Raw genomic sequence first — 17,760 nt, forward strand, 5'->3', positions numbered from 1 at the left:
GTGCTCCCTGCGGGCGGCGGAGGCAGGCCCGGCCCCTCTGCCCCAGCCCCGCAGGGCACCGGCCCCTCAGCCGACTGCCTGGGGGCTCCCTGCTCGCCCCCGCCGCGCCACTGGTCGGCCAAGAGCGGGCTCCTCCACCGGCACTGAGACCAGCTTCCCCCACGAGCCGCCCTGAGCCACCCCACAGCCCCAGGCTCTGCCCCCAGAGCCAGGCCGCATCTAGACTCTGGTTCATCGGACAGGTGCCCCGGGGTGACTGGTCATTGTTCATGGTACAACCTACCGTGGCCACCCCGCCGAGATTCCGAACCCAGCACTTTCACTTGGGAGCACCTTGCCTCAGGGCCCCCCTGGCGATCTCAGTAAACCAAGCAGTCACCTAGAGCCCAAGGCTTTAAGGGGCACCAAATTAGATGGAAGTGAATGTTTTCTTTATTTAAAATATATGTTAATATGTTAGCTTATAAGCAAAAGTATCAAATATTGTACAGTAAAACTCCAATAGTCCGGCATCCAATAATCCGGCACTCCTGATAGTCCGGCATCAAAATGGCAAGAGCCTAGTGAGTGAGCTTCGGCAAAAAATGAGTCACAAAGTAACAGCGGCAGCAGCTGAGCAAAAAGGGTAAAAAAGGCTTAAAAAAACGAAAACATTACAGTATACTGTATACCGTATGTACAATAAAAAGGGTTAAGAACACTTTTTTATACAGTATATAATGTATACAGTATATATATATATATAAACAACTTATAGTACCTCCTGATAGTCCAGCATATCTGATAATCCGGCACCACCTAGGTCCCATAGGTTCCGGATTATCGGAAGTCTACTGTACTTGTAAAACAGTGCAGAATTGCCATTTCAGATGCTGAGATATTATTTATTTCACATCATGGAGCACAGCTGCGCTGGCCAATTGTGCAGTTGAGTCCCTGACAGGCAGCAGCTCTCTGCAGTGTTACAAGCAGGGTGAAAAGAAGTTAAATTTCTTACAGGTACTGTCCAATAGAAACCGGGGTCCTTGCCAGCTCTTTAAATAGCTCCTTGCTGGCTTTTGTGGCAGCTCGGCCAGTTTTTGCCAGAGAGGCACACCCCCTTACTTTCATCTCTGGGTACAAATCATGATCTCAAAGACACTGTGCCCACAAAGAATTTGTATTGTGTTGGACCTGAAAAATGTGAAAAGAGGTTTTAATGAGATTGTAAAAGGAGAATCACAAATACCTGTAAAATTAAAACTATGTATTGTAGACTGTTACTGTTAAATAGTAAAGCCCTGATTTTCAAACATCTAATTGCTAATGTTAATAAATACCACTTAACATTTACATTCCTTTCCATTCTAATTGCAATAATGTTCAATAATAATACAAATTTTAGCCTTATGTTTAATTTTTAAATAGTTTTAAGTGATTACTGAAATGTTAAAATAAATTAAAATTTACAGATTTATGTTACTATGATATCACATGTACACTAACTTGCCAGGAAAGGTTTCAATAGGTAGAGAATTTCATGCTCTATTGTCCCCTGGTATTGCAAATTTATAATTTTTCCATTCAGTATTAATGAAAATCTTTATTCCTAGCTTCCCAAAAATCAGTTCCTTTCGAAAGAGGACAGTTGCAACTTGAAATGCAACTGTTTATAACACTGACCAGAAACACAGTACATCTCAATATGGTTAAAACTTTAAAGTGTCACCTATTGGGCAGTTTAGTATAATTGTGTTAGGAATAATGAAAAGTAGAAAAAAATCAATAACAATATTTTTTAAATTATTTATTTGGCATTTGAAATGAACAAAGGTGACATTTTATTCTAGACATCTTATTTTTCTCTATATTGAGTGCGGGGAGGCCCAAAGTCATAGTTCGCCTAGAACGCCAAAAACCTATGGATCAGCTCAGTTTGCCATGGTTACTAACCTCTGCTGGATGTGAACGATAATACTTTGTCCTCCGCACTTCCCCCCCCCCACACACACACTTCAGTAAAGGTAGATAAAGGAGAAACTGGTAGAGGCCTTGCTACAAATAGCCTCTACTTCACCACAGTGTGAGTAAATGGGGGTTAGAAAGATGCAGTATTATTGATAGCTTTCACATTTTAGCTACTTGGCTTTTTAAAAATATAGCTTGGTACCTTTTAATAAAGGCAAGTTGTCAAAATCCTTTCTTCCCAGAACCATGTGCATGTTAATACTAAGTAATACTGAAACAAAAACCAAAAATCATGCAAGTCCATTGAAGACCACATGTGAATCTGTTCTTGCCATCTAGAAAAAGGGCTTAGGCAGTGATCACCTAGCAGCCAATACTTGAAAATACATCTCAGAATGAATGGGAAGAATTAATTTATATTTCTGTCATAAGAAAACTGACAGCTTATTTATAATATATCTTATCAGTGCACATCTTTTTTTTCCAAGTCTGCTTGCACTGACTACTCTCCCCCCACAAAATTCAAGGACAGCATAGCCAGAGTGTTCCAGGGTCAGCCAGCAAAAATTTCAATTTATTTGCCACATAAAAACACTAATATTTAAGGCAGGGTTGGAGAACCGTTTTTGGGTCAGGGGCTGCAGGGTCAGAAAAATCAGTGGGAGCCACACACAGGTAAGAAGAAAATAAACAAAAACCCCTCACTGAGAAGGCCCCATATTCCCTCACACCAGAGCCTAGGAGGGGCCCAAGGTAGTCTATTTTGTGTGCTCCAGCTGTGCAGAGGGAGGGCATAGAGGGACAGCAGGGGGGGTTGCAGGCTTCCCAATGCTGGGGAGAAAGCCCTGAGCCTTAGGGGCAGGATCCAGGCAAGCCAGGGGCCAGATAGCTTCCCCACCCCTGACTTAAGGCATGCCTTAGAAATCATTTATTTCAGTTAACTGGGACAAGTTAGGCTGGTTTTGTATATGGATGGTTTGATCTGGAATATATGCTATGTTACTTTCTTTTCTTTAATTCATTGTGTTTCCATCTTTACTATGTTTACTTCTGTGTACATCATTTGTTATTAAAAAGTTTTTTGAAAAAAGTGTGCATAATATGGATCACATCATACTACAGACATCTTCTGAACCAGTACTCTTCTCATCTAGGACTGTATGGATGACCTTCCTTCTCTAATTTATGATTAGAACTCCTCTGTGGCATGCAAAGCAATTGCTTACATAAAAGTTAATATTGGGGAAATATTTATCTTAGCTGTCTTTTATTATAGTTTAGCAACAGAAATAGAGCGGAAGCAATATAGGCAGCTGCTGCTGTTCATGAACCTCTGTTAGGGCTTTCACTAATTGAAGTTAATGGCAAAACACTGACTATTAGGAGGGGCCAGGATTTTAGAGAATATATTGCAGCTGCCTCTGGATATTATATCTATTTAAAATCCAATAAAAGCATTTAATCAGAAAAATCTATGCAAAATTATATCAGACTATCTGCAGTTCTACTGTCAAATTCCTGAATTAGTATTCTCTAGTCACAAGTAAAGGAAACAAAAGTTTACAGTATTACTGAGTTTATGGCTCATTCACAATGCAGATCTCAATGATTAACATAGAGCAGGGAAGATAAGATAGAGCCAACAGCTAAACTGATCGTTACAAAGTCTTTTCTCACATAATCTATTGAGTTGGTGATGTTTTTTTAAAAAAACATAGCTGTACATATCCAAGTTTCTTTTTCCTTATTCTAAGAACATTCACACAAAAACAAGATCTTTGCTTTTCTCTCAGAGTGTTCTATGCTAACTTGTTTAAAATGAGTGGAATGGAGAAATGACTAATTTTGATCTTCTAAAGAAAATCTAAGGTAGGATTTTTAAAATCCCCATAGGTTCTGCCCTCTGCTGATATTTCCTGCTTCTCTCATCAGCAGAGGGCAGCTTTGCTCAGCATGGAAAAAATGCTAATAATGTCAGTAAAGAAGGGGACACCTGCTCAACACACAGTCTCTCTCAAAAAATCTGGTAGTCTAGGAACCAAGCAGCAGCCTCCACAATAAAGGCAGCTGCCTAAGCAGGAGAGAGATAAATGAAGTCGTATCCCCATCCAAGCAGTCTGAGGAAGGGGCTAGAAAAGAACATTTCTACTCCAAGGCAAATACAAGGACAACTGGGCTATGCTGGGAATTTCAATTCAGCCAGCAGTTAGTGCTGAGCTCCCACTTCCTCCTGCTGCTGCTTGGAGCACTCACCAGCCTTTCTAGAAGCCCTTTCATTTGCTATGGAAGGGGGAGGGATAGGAGACACTGCAAGACCTGTATAACTTGCCTTCCACCTCTTTGCCTCAGGACATGTTTCTCTTGCACCTGCGGGATATGGGGGACTCCTCTCCCCACCAACACTGTATTGTTTACATAGCTGTTGTTTGCCAGACAGCTGCACCCTCGGGCCGTGTCTGCTGCCTGATTCCTGACGATAATAGAACAATAAGCTCTGAGAGGGGCATAGGTCATGGGCAAAAAGGAGAAGAATGGGGGCCAGAGTTCCACTAATTTATATGCATTTCTTAAAAAACTGGTTATTCATTCAATATGCCACTCAAATAAAAGCAGTATAAGTAGGTGGCATCAATCTTAAAAGGTTTTGATGCCTCCCTAACTGTACTAAATCCAAGGTGACAGGATTGCATGCTGTGTAAATAATTATGATATTAAACACAAAGGATTAGACTTTCAAGCTGTGAATACTCAGGAAGAACAAATCAATCGAAAAGAAACAAAAACCAATGTTTTCCTGCTGGCTACTTTATAAAAACAAGCAAAAATGTTTTAAAATATTTGCAAAGAGATTTTTGCAGCAGCTTTTCAAGAACAGATGGTTTTTCTGCTTGAAATGGGTTGCTTTGATCTCAAGTAAACATTACTGGTCATAACTGGCATCACCTGAACATACAAACAAACATACATACATACCAGTGAAGAGCAGAGCAGTGGTCCATCTACCAGCAAAATGCCTTTAATAGTTGCCAGCATCAGACACTGTGAATTAAACTTCGGACACTCTGACAAACTGCAAATTCTTCTCCCTCCCAAGGAAAGATTATGGAATAATTTGCCAGTAAACAAAGTTTCTTCCCACCCTCCTTCAGTTGGAAGATATCTTATGCCCTGAAGCACAAGAGTTTATAGCTTTTTTATATAAAAAGGTGTTTACAATTATTGCATTCTAATTACCATATGACTAATTTTATTTTGAATCCTATTAAGTTCTTGGCCTCAATACCATATTGAGGCCATGAATTTCTCATATTAATTATGTTCTGTGTCAAAGTATTTCTTTTTTACAGTTTGACAGTTAACTATACAAGACTGCGTATGAAAATATATGTGTAATTTAGAATGAAAATGATCCAGTAGTTATTTATCAAAGAATCACCTGGATGGATTCACACTGGGAACTGTGGCAAGATTGTGACAGCTGTTTGGCTATGTTCCCTCTGTGCTGCCGCAGCCCTGCACAGACAGTTAGCATGGCAAACCTGGAGCTGGAGTGACCTGGAGATCCATTAAGGAATGAAGCATCTGGCCAGATTTATTGTCAACAAAGCACAATAATAGCCCCTGGCAGACTATGAGGATACTGAGACATGTATGCCTGGGACAAAGGATTCAGTGGCAGGACTTCCCACTCCCCTGTAGGCCAGCCACAGATACTCCCTCAGACATCTTTATACCCTGATATAAAACAAATTAGCACTGCCCCTGCTGTCAACCTTGTATATATCGCTTCCATCAAAACATCTCTATTGCATACTACAGAAATGGGCAATAATTTTTACCAGAAATTTTTGAAGTGGCCCCAGTCCACCCCAAAAGGGGTAGGGCCTCAGACAGAAGGGGTGGGGCCAAAATACATCTATGCTTCCTCATCCACAGACCCTGATTGGTCTGTTGGTGGGGAGTGCATGAAGTCTTTATCCCTGCCCACTCCCCCAGGTTCCCTTTAGACACCCGCGCAAAAGCCTATGCAAATGAAGCACAGATTAGCATACTGCCACACTTCATTTGCATAATTAATTAGGGGCCATTTTTGTGCAAGAGGCTTTTGTGCAAGAGCTGTTCTTCCTGAAAAAATGAGGAAGAACGGCTCTTGCACAAGAGGGGGGTTTTGCGCAAAAGGGAGCCGTCTACACAGCTCCTTTTTGCACAAAAATGGCCCGTAATTATGCAAATGAAGCATGGCAATATGCTAATCTGTGCTTCATTTGCATAGGCTTTTGCACAAGAGATGTGCAGTGTAGACGTACCCTTAGAGTCACCCGCCAGCTGAGCAGCAGCTGCCATGTGACTCTATGTGCAGAGCCCTTTGCAGGGCAGGAGAAGACTTTCTGCACTCCCCCATCTCCCAGGCCAATGGGCTTGGGGGCAAGAGGAGCAGGCGAAGTCTCCTCCTGTCCTGCAAGGAGCGCACAGCACTTCTAAACACCACGCACTCCTTGCAGGGCAGGGGTACGGCGGGAGGAGACGTTGCGCGCTTTCCCCTGCCCCCAGGCCGTGATTGGGCTGGGGGAGCACAAAGTCTCTTGCTTCCTGCTCTCTGGCGCGCAGAGCCAGCTTTAGGAAGTGCAGGGCCCAATTCGAACCATTTTTTCGGGGTCCTCCACCCCCCCTACCCAGGATTTTTTGTTGACCAAAAAAAACCCAAAAATAAGACTTAGGTAAGCAATTGCTGTGGAGCCTAAGCAATTCATCAAAGCCTATCCCCCTACAGAAGCCAAATTCGGCCTGGTGTTACCTATCTATCACTGCTGGATTGAGAGTCACAAATCAGGCCAGACAAAGTTTAGGGCCAAACCATGTATTTGAAAGTTAAAGGCATACAACAACAAGCAACTGCAACGAACCCACCCTATCCCAGAAGAAAGATAGATAGAAAGGTCCCATACACAAAAGGGGTCTACTTTACAGATTAGGAGACTGCGGAGGATGTGTGCGACCTACAATCCCTTGGCTAATTGAAAGCCTTTGGAGAGGATCAGCAGGAAGATCCCTCCAAGTGCTGGTCTGTCCTCCGGAACAGATATGCCTCCTGGATCCTCGTCTCTGCCATGGGTTGGCTTCTCCGGATGAAGCTCCCGTCAGCCCTTCAGCTTTACGGACCCGTGCAGTAGGCAGGGTTTAGTAGATGAGCAATAGAGTCCCAGTCCAATAGGCACCTGCCAGTAATCTGCTGCGTGGGGTGTTCCCACACGCAGAGCAGCCACAGCACCACGAGCTAGGCCTCAAAACTCTAACCAAACGTCATAGCTCTGAGGCGAAATGAAATGTAAAATGGAACCTGTCAGACTCCATTTTGAATGTTGGAATCATTATTCCCTTAGCCTAGGCAACAAAGCAGGACTTTATTGTACACCTCACTCATATGTTTTTAAAACTTTATCTTCCTTGCTTTTTGTTCAGCAAAATCTTTCAGTATATTGCCTAACTCTAAGCTCTTCATTACTTTGCATTCAATTGACATGGTTGCCAAACTGTTTAATCGGTCTTCCTGCATTGTTGATCACAGATATGTTTTAATTAGATTTAGCTTCGAGAAGCTCCTCTCTCCCGAGGCTACAGTTACTGAATAGTCAGTAAGATTTGAATTGCTATAAATAAATTTGGGAATGCTGTTGATCGGTTATTAGATGCAAGAAACTGAAGCATTTTTAGAGGGTTTCTACAATCAGACGGAAGAATTGGCTGTAACACTTCCAGTTCTTCACAAAGCATATAGCCAGTTATGTCAACTGATTTTACAGTTGAAACTTGTTTGTTTTCCTCCACTAGTTTCACATCTGTCAATGCGAGTTCCAGATCTGCAGCAGATTTTCGTATGGTGTCCTTGGGAAGATTTTTGAATTCACATAAAAATCCAAATAAACTCACATGCTTTTGTAACTGTTCAAACCTTGGTTCAAGTAACTGTAAAGCTTGGTCTAACACTTGATTGAAGCACTGCACTCTGTAAGCTTCTTTTGGATCAGAAAAAGACTCGTCTGCAGACTCGTACTCAAATTGGTTTTTTCGTTTGCACAAGTGTTTACTCTGGAAAACTGGAGTCACATCTAGATCTTTGGCACCAATTAACACTTTTTGAAAACCCTTCTCTCTGTATATTTTTAACCAGTTGCAAAGCTTTTCGAATGAAGAAATATCCATTGTATCACTCTGTAGCTCTTTGCTCACAAAATTTACTTGAAAAAGTAAATCATGCCAGAAAACTAGTGAAACCAAAAATTTATAATCCTTCATTTGAATAGCCAGAAATTCAGCGTCACTTTTTGCTTGAGCATCATCAATTGTTTCTGCTACCTCTATAAGTGCATCATAAAACTCCCCTGCGTGGTACCACAGAGCTTTGATGCTTTGCATTCTACATTCCCATCGTGTTTCGCAAAGAGGCTTTACAGAAAGGCCTGTAACATGTTTTCTAAAAATAGTCCATCTTTTAGTAGATGCAGAAAAAAGGTTGTAAATACGCGGCAAGTCTCCAAAGAAACTCATCGCATCTGGACATGTTTTGGCCATGTCTCCAAAATGAGCTTATAGTTGTGACATGCACATGGTGTAAAACAAGCTCTTGGGTTTGTTTTCAGAAGTCGTGCTTGTACACCTGATATGTTTCCCTTCATATCTGCACCGTTGTCATAGCCCTGTCCACAGATATTTGCAATGTCCAATCCCAGGTCTTTGAATTCCCTTAAAAGGATATTGTACAAATATTCACCTGTGCTGCTTTCTGCTACTACGAACTTAATGAAATGTTCATATACTCCTGCCGAAATATTTGGTGATACACCATCAGCCACATACCTAATTGTCAGTGACATTTGTTCTTGATGACTAATGTCAGAAGTGCAGGCCAGTATAATAGCAAAATACTTGGCAGCCTTAATTCGAGCTATTATTTCATGTTTAACAGCATCCCCTACAATACTAATAAGTTCGTTTTGAATGTTTTTTCCTAAATAATGGTCATGTATTTCTGCCTTCTGGATTCTTCGTAAATGTTCCTGCACCACTGGGTCAAACTTTCCCACTAATTCAATAACTCCAAGAAAATTTCCATTGTGTGATGTTCCCAGCTGTTCATCAGACCCACAAAATGATAAGTTTTGTTCTGCTAGCAACTGAACGACAGTGACTAGTCTCTCAAAAACTTGATGCCAGCATTTTGCTTCTTGGTCAATAAGTTTTTGTTGTATTGAGTCAATGGTTTTCTCAGCAGATAACCTTTGCTGAAGGTCGCAGCAACTAAGCATAGCTTGTAAATGTCCTTTTGAGTTTTCGTGCTCGGCCAATCTTGTATGAATATTAGACCAGTCATTAAAGCCATTAGATGCCAATGCACTTGCCACATTAGAGCAAAAAATCTTACAGTAATAACAAAAGATCTTGTTGGCTGACACTGAGAATATCACCCAGTTACAATTTCACCATTTGAAAGTTTCCTTTTGCAGTGAAACTGAGAAAAATGTTTCCCAGTCTTATTTTTTGGGAAATCTTCTACAATAATTTTAGGTGGCCCTTGTTTTACTAAGTACTCCCTGATATCCTGGGTAATGTATTCTGGCCAAGTTACAGGATCAGCAGATATTTCTATTTGGTCAGCAGAGTTGAAGTTGCCTTTCTGCTCTGGATCTAAACCACTCGCATCTTTATTATCAAAAAAGCATTCTTGACCCTCAGTATCTTCAGCACCAGTTACAATCCTTTTTGTAGTCTTCTCTTCACCTTGACTGTCTTCTTCAGACTGATTTGGCTCTTCAGATTCTTCGTCACTGCTGTTGTTCTCTGTCTGCGTTGTATGTTTTACTGGAGAATTTTCAACCATATCTGCCTCTTCAATGTGCTCTTCTTGCTCAACAGTAGGAACAGGTCTGCTAAAATATTTGTTTAAAGCACCCTTTTGCTTCTGGGTTTCAACTGCCTTTGCCTTGTATATGGCTCTTTCCTTACTCCCACTTGGGTACTTTCTACCACCGTCTCTTGATCTCTTTCACATATTGATAGAAGTCACCACGTTCTAAAAAGAATATTAAATATAGATTTTCACTTTCATATTAAGAAAATAATTGCTGGTGCTGTGTTGCTTCAGGCACGCTGAAATCCAGTCACCTCTAGGGTGGGCTGGACAGCTGTTTAACACCTGCACAAAGTTTCAGGCAGGGGGCAGTGTGGGCTGCCTTCCTGCAGAGCCCCCATCAGAACTACCGTGCCCTCCTGGCTTAGGAAAAGAATAAACAGGAGGATTGGAAATTAACCCGCCCAGTCTCACATTCCCCTAGGCAGGGAACGAGCCATCTATATTAGGCCCCAACTGGAGTATCAGGTCCAGTTCTGGGCGCCACATTTCAGGAAACGTGGAGAAACTGGAGAAATTCCAGAGAAGATCAACACGAATGATGAAAGGTCTAGAGAACATGAGATATGAGGCAAGGCTGAAGGAACTGGCCTTGTTTATCTTGGAAAAGAGAAGACCAAAAAGAGACTAAAAGAGTATCATAAGGAAGAGGAAGAAAAATTGTTCTCCTTGGCCTCTGAGGTTAGGATGAGAAGCAATGGGCTTAAATTGCAGCAAAGGAGGTTTAGGTTGGACATTAGAAAAAACTTCCTGCCTGTCAGGGTGGTTAAATACTGGAATAAATTGCCTAGTGAGATTGCGGAATCTCCATCACTGGAGATATTTAAGACCAGGTTAATCAGACACCTGTCAGGGATGAGATAGGGCAACTCAACTTTGGAAGCCCCAGGGACCACACTGATACTTACAGAACATGCTGAGGGCCTCAACTTAAGTGTGGTTGCATATGCAAGCAAATATATACAAATAGCTTCTCTCACATGGACAGGCATGAATATAAAGATTAAGGCAAGACTACACAACACACAGGTCCCGTTTAAGTCAGTTCTGCTGATATTAATAAAATGCAATACTTACCCGATTTCTACCCATGTGACAGCACTTTTCATGAGCAATGACAGTCCAAGAATTTAACTGCTAAAACGCATTTCAACAGAAGATCATTAGACTGACTACTTTTTTGTTTTGGTTCCCACTCGCCGGCAACGTGTTGATCCCCACATAAACCCAAACTGCACTGCGGGGCACAAACAAACTGGCCATGGGCAGCATACCAAGTTATTAATAAATATTTTATAAACCTTCACCTTTTCTCTGTGCTGCCATGTCTCCTCCCCTTGTTCCATCAGCTCCCCTGGTGCCTGCTGCCCCCCAACTCCTCACCCTCCTCTGCTGTCCTGACTCTTGCCCTTCTCACTGCCCTCAGCCCTCCTGCGACCTGTTCCCCTCCACCAGCCCTTTTCTCCCCCCTGTGCCCATTCCTCCAGTAGCCCTACTCTGATCATGTGAGCTACGCCTCTTCTAACATCTCCCTCTACACACCTGCCCTGCCTCTCCCCTCTGGTGCTGGTCCCTCCCCTGCAGGTGTCTGCCCTTCTGCTTCACCCTCGGAATCCCCTGGCACCTGCACCCTCCCTTACCCCTGCACCCTCCTAGTGCCTCTCCCTTCCCTCACTGCCCCTGCCCCCTTTGCCCTCTTTTTCCCTGATGCCCATCCCCTCACTACTCTCTGCCCCAGTTCCCCTCACGCTCCTGTGCCCTCACACATGCCTTGCTCCAACCCCACCTTCCTCATGCCCACCCCTTCTGTCAAGCCTTCTTTCAGAACCTTCCCCTCCCCCTCTAGCCCCCAATGCCCTTCCTCTCTCTTCTCCTCTCCCAGCATCACCCTGTCCCCCTTCCCACTGATACCTCCCCTCCTGCCCTTTTCCTCATTGTCTGCACTTGGCCCCCTGCCATTTGTCTCCCCTCCACCCTGTCTCTTGGTGCCTTCCCCTTTCTTCCCCCTCCCCCTCAGCACAAGCCCCTTCCTCTCCCAGCCTTTCCCGCTAGATTCCCCCCTCCCCTACCTTCTGCCTTCCACTTTGCTCCTGCCCCGCTTCACAGCCCAGCTACAGCCCACTGGGTGGGAAGCTGTGGCCAGCGCAGACACTTCCCAGGGTGTTAGGAGCTAGACAGGCTGCAGGTGAAACCCCAGTGAGACAAACCCTGCACGGAGACATTGAGGCCAGCCCTCCCAGCCAGGAGAGAGCGGACTCCAAAGCCAGGGTCCCACAGCCCCCTCACAGCCTCCCTGCTGCCCTTCAGGGGACTGGATTCACTCCTACACCCCATTGCTGGTAGGACCCTGTGCCCTGCACCTCCATCTCCTTGCCAGTGGTCACTCCCCTCTCCTTGCACTCTCATCATTCTGTGCAGTGGTGCCTCCTCTTCGTGCATCCTGTTACTCCGCCAGGCTGCCCCCCCCAGTTTGCTCTTTCCTGTCCCCCCGTGGAGCTCACAGAGAAGAGCCCCAGAGCCCCACGGCGAGCAGAGCCCTCAGGAGTTCATCCCCTGTGCAGAGCAGGACCCCCTCCCCCAACACCCCATCCCAGCCAGCCAGGACTGAAACACCTCTAGGGATGGAGATTCCCCCCCCCCCCCCAGGGAACCCAGCCCAGGGCTTCCCCACTGGCCTAGAGAAAGAGTTTGTCCTAATCTCCAACCCACACCTCCCCCCACTGCAGCGTTGCTCCTCGTTCTGCCACCAGCCCCCACTGTGAACAGGCTTTCGCCAGCTTCTTTGGACTCTTCCCCCCCCCCTTGCAGAGAGCTGAAGGCTGCTCTCAACTCCTCCCCCCCCCCTTCTCTTCTGCAGATTGAACAAGCCCCAATCCCTCAGCCTCTCCTGGCAGGGCCATGTGTCCCCGACTCCAAATCATATGAGGTGGGGGTGGGGTGACTCTTTGTACCTCCAAATAACACCTGGGACCCCCCCCCCCAATCTCCACTTCAATGTGACCATATTAGTCTTGGCACAGCAGATGCCTTGTGACGCATTTAACAAGGTGGGGGGGAAGGGGCCTTTTAGGTCAGGGCCAAGGTCAGGGGAGGGAGGGAGAATTGAGAGGCAGGACTCCTGGGTTCTGTCCTGCTGGTGGCGACTGTCCCGGGGTCAGCAGGGCTGAGAAGGATTCAGGAGTGCACAGAGGGGCAGTTCTGGAAGCTCCCCACACAGACTTCAGAGGCGCCGTCTCCCTGCAGCTGCTGCAAAGCGGGGGGCGGGGGAACGCTGTGGTCGGAGCCGCTCTTCCTGCCGCTGGCAGCTCACACATGCCTTCTGGGGGCTGCAGCCAGATACTGGGCCATGTCGTCACGTCACCCCTGAGCATCTCCCCGCTCACCTGCAAACGCCGGCAGCGTGCGCAGGCAAGGGGGAATCGAGCCGACTTCCGGGTGCGGGGCCCAATTCGGCCGAATCGGCTTAAGGCCGGCCCTGCTGGTGCGCGACACTTAAAATCAACTATGAGGGTTGACTCTAAGTGCCACACACTTCCCTTGCCCTAAGCCCTGATTTACCTGGGGCCAGGGGGACTGCAGGATTTCCATGGGCTGGATCAACCTGCCTGTCCCAGCCCTTGGAGGCTCTTTTGCTCACTCCTGGCCTATTGTCAACCTGAAATTGTCTTTTAGGAGAGCTCAGTATGTTCCTGTTACCCTTGGTGAATGTGTTGGTAACTAGGTGTTCTGGTACCTTCTTTCTGGAATGTGTTTGCATACATATTCTTGGGCCAAGCACTGCTCAGGTATCTGAGCAGTTTCTTTAAGTAGGGCCTGCCTAATCCTCACACTAACTTTGCTTTATGGCAGCAAAATTTTGACAACTTTAGCCCAAGCCTCAGACACATGGGCTTATAGTTCAGCCCTTCTTCTTACTACATAAAGATATTCCACAAGTTTAGTGGGTTTTTTGTTTTTAAATAAACATCCACTACAACTGCCCAACATTTCTGGAAATCAGGCTTGCAATTTCTTCCATGTTTCATTTCTGTTCATATGCTGCTGTCAGTAAATTCTCTGTTGCCACATTTTGTTGTTTTATTGCTATGATTTATGTTTATAAGCAGCACCCGGGATCTTTTTCAGGGGAAAAGGCAATACACTGCATTTATTACAGAATACACAGAAGCAGTTAGCATATGCTTTATAAAGACAAACCCACACAGACACAAACAAGTCCTGCAGGTAGTGCACAGTTACCAGTCCACGGTGGCTCCAGTCAGTCTTACTGGCCAGGCAAGGCTGAGTGGGGCCAGGTCTAGACTGCAGGCTTCTTTCAGCAGAAGCTTTTCCGAAAGAGATCTTTTGAAAAAACTTCTTCAGAAACAGAGCGTCCACACTGCAAAAGCGCATTGAAAAAGCAATATGCTTTTTTGAAAGATAGTGTCCATTCAGTGTGGACACTATCTCACCTTTCAGCTGTGATTGCTATGGGTAGAGTGGTCATCGGGGGACCTGTGCTTTTTCCTCTTCATTCGAAAGAACTCCCTCTTCCCCATCCACACACGCCTTTTTCCGAAAGCACTCTTTCAGAAAAAGGCTTCTTCCTCATAGAATGAGGATTACCAATGTCGGAAAACCCCTCTGTCCTTTTAATTTTCTTTTGGAAGAACGCAATTGTAGCATGGAAGTAATTGAAGTTTTTTCAGAAAAACGGCCACTTTTCCAAAAAAACTCTGTAGTGTAGACATGCCCTGTGGAGTCAGGGTTCCTCTGAGGCTTGGCTTGCAGGACTGAATCCAGAGTCCCATAGCAAGAGGTTCCCTTCTTGGTAAAATTTCAGAATGGAGAGAGGTAACTAGTGGTGTTCTCCAAGGATCAATCCTAGGACCAATCTTATTCAACTTATTCATAAATGATCTGGAGAAAGGGGTAAACAGGGAGGTGGCAAAGTTTGCAGACAATACTAAACTGCTCAAAGTAGTTAAGACCAAAGCGGACTGTGAAGAACTTAAAAAAGATCTTGCAAAACTAAATGATTGGGCAACAAAATGGCAAATGAAATTTAACGTGGATAAATGTAAAGTAATGCACATTGGAAAAAATAATCCCAACTATACATACAATATGATGGGGGCTAATTTAGCTACAACTAATCAGGAAACAGATCTTGGAGTTATCGTGGATAGTTCTGTGAAGACGTCCACACAGTGTTCAGTAAGTCAAAAAAGCAAACCAGATGTTGGGAATTATTAAAAAAGGGATAGAGAATAAGACGGAAAATACCTTATTGCCCTTATATAAATCCATGGTGCGCCCACATCTTGAATACTGCATACAGATGTGATTTCCTCATCTCAAAAAAAAAGATATAGTGGTATTAGAAAAGGTTCAGAGAAGGGCAACTAAAATGATTAGGGGTTTGGAATGGGTTCCATATGAAGAGAGATTAAAGAGACTAGGACTTTTCAGCTTGGAAAAGAGGAGACTAAGGGGGGATAGAATTGAGGTCTATAAAATCATGAGTGGTGTGGAGAAAGTGAATAAGGAAAAGTTACAGTCATTCCTCATTTAACACTATAGATGTTTCAGAAAATCGTGTTAAGTGAAAATGTGCTATGCGGGGTCAATTTTCCCATTGAAAATAATGGAAAAGGTGGAGGTTGCGTTTCAAGCGGTGGTGTCTGTTGGGACTGGGACATAAGGTTGGGGAAGAAAGGGGACTGGGTTACAGCAGGGAGGGGAGGTGTTTGGCTCTGGGGAAGGGAAGGGGAGGAGAGGGGAGGGGGATTGGGTTGGGAGTATGCCCCTGTGACGGGTCTGCCGGGACCCGCACTGTGTCCAGCAAGGGGGGGTTTGGCGGGGAATGGTGCGGTGAGCAGCGAACCCTCCGCTACTTTGCAGGGAGGCAGGGGAAGCCCGCACAGCCACCAGCAATGGGCCAGCTGGGGAAACCCAGCCACTGGCCTGCAACAAGGGGCGGAGGAGAGGGGGCAAGGCATCCGGCGAGGGAGAGTCAGCGGGGAACGGTGCAGCGAGTGGCAAACCCTCCGCCGCTTTTCAGGGAGGCAGAGGAAGCCCCGCAAAGCCGCCAGCAACGGGTGAGTTGGAGAAATCGTGTTATTCCGGGGACGGTCGTGTAATTCAAAAAATGTTCCCTAAAAAAAAATCATGCTATCACAAAAACGTGTTAAGCGGGCACGTGTTAAATGAGGAATTACTGTATTTACTTGTTCCCATAATATAAGAACTAGGGTCCACCAAATGGAATTAATGGGCAGCAGGTTTAAAACAAATAAAACAAAGTTCTTCTTCACACAGCACATAGTCAATCTGTGGAACTCCTTGCCAGAGGAGGTTGTGAAGGCTAGGACTATAACAGGGTTTAAAAAAGAACTAGATAAATTCATGGAGGTTAAGTCCATTAATGGCTATTAGCCAGTATGGGTAAGGAATGGTGTCCCTAGCCTCTGTCAGAGGGTGGAGGTGGGTGGCAGGTGAGAGATCACTTGATCATTACCTGTTCAGTTCACTCCCTCTGGGGCATCTGGCATTGGCCACTGTTGGCAGACAGGGTACTGGGCTAGATGGACCTTTGGTCTGACCCAGTATGGCCATTCTTATGTTCTTATACATGTAAGTTCCCATTGGGGTCTATGGAAATTGCAGTGTCATGTTAAAATCATCCACCCCTTAGAAGGTGTTAATCTGTTTTCCAGAGTTATCCTTTGATGGGGATTGTCAGGCTTTCCATCCTTGTCTCTCACTCTTGGTGTGGTCTCTGCCTGTCTCGAAAGTTGTCAATGCTGCCAATTCAATTCAGACTCAAGCCTCAATGCATGTTCCCTTGTTATCTTCAAAGTTTCCACTTCTTCTTGATCACCTGGGCATCTGTGATGGCTTTTACTCACACACACCACCCTCCACTCACACCACACAATGGTGCAGTTTCAGATAAAATCAATAATTATGAAATTGTTGTAAAGCAGGCTTTTTCTGTCCACGGCCTTCGCGTATAGCCCATCCTGCCACACAAGGCCCCTCACACAAAACCCAGATACTCAGAGGAGCATGGGCAGCACAATGCAGTTTTGTGAATGGAATTTGATCTTATAGGCATTCTGGGACTCACAGGCGCCAAGAAAATAGGGAGGTAAGCATAACTAGATAACGCCTAGCTGAATTTACAGATAAGCCTCATTTGACTGTAGCTTGACCAGTCTTAGGGGCAAGGGAAAAAGTAAACATAGGGTAATAAAACATAATTGTCTTACACTAACTATGCCCCATCTGGTCCTGTCCACGAGGGGATCACGCATACATCACGAAAATTTCTATAGGGCAGTATTGTCATACTACCTCATCACTAGCCTATCAGACCCTGCCAAATGCAGACCCTAGCATGGCATCAGACACCGAATTTTTGTATAAAAGACCCTCAATCCCTTTGTTCGACGGAGATTCCGTGTATTGAGGGCATGTGTCTTTTTTTTTGCCCGGCTAAAGGATTGATCACCCTGAGGCTGCCTCCCCACCCTTCGAATCAAACATAGGGGTGCACGAGTCCTGAGCATGCTCCAAGTTCTAGTGTGTCTTTGTGTTATCATTTCTGGATTTGTAAGTATTGCTTTAAATGTATTAGTTATTGGTTTAATTAATAGTCAAATTGTGTTAATTTCACTGTGTAATTCTGTAAAGTGTATCTAAGTTCTGTTAACCACACTGTGTAAATTGTATAATTTTGTGTTGAGTAGTAATCTTGTATTTAGGTTAAGTATAAGTGTTAGAAATAGAAGCCCCGGAGTTGTTAAGTTGTAAAAGTAGATTTATGACTAACTCCACCAGCTGTCCTAAAATAACCATAGAGGGGCTGGCTTTGGACTGTTCTTTTATTATCATTACTTTGGCTTTGTTTTTTGTATTTTTTA

This window comes from Pelodiscus sinensis, chromosome 7, assembly GCF_049634645.1.
Source record: "Pelodiscus sinensis isolate JC-2024 chromosome 7, ASM4963464v1, whole genome shotgun sequence".
Classification (NCBI taxonomy): domain Eukaryota; kingdom Metazoa; phylum Chordata; order Testudines; family Trionychidae; genus Pelodiscus; species Pelodiscus sinensis.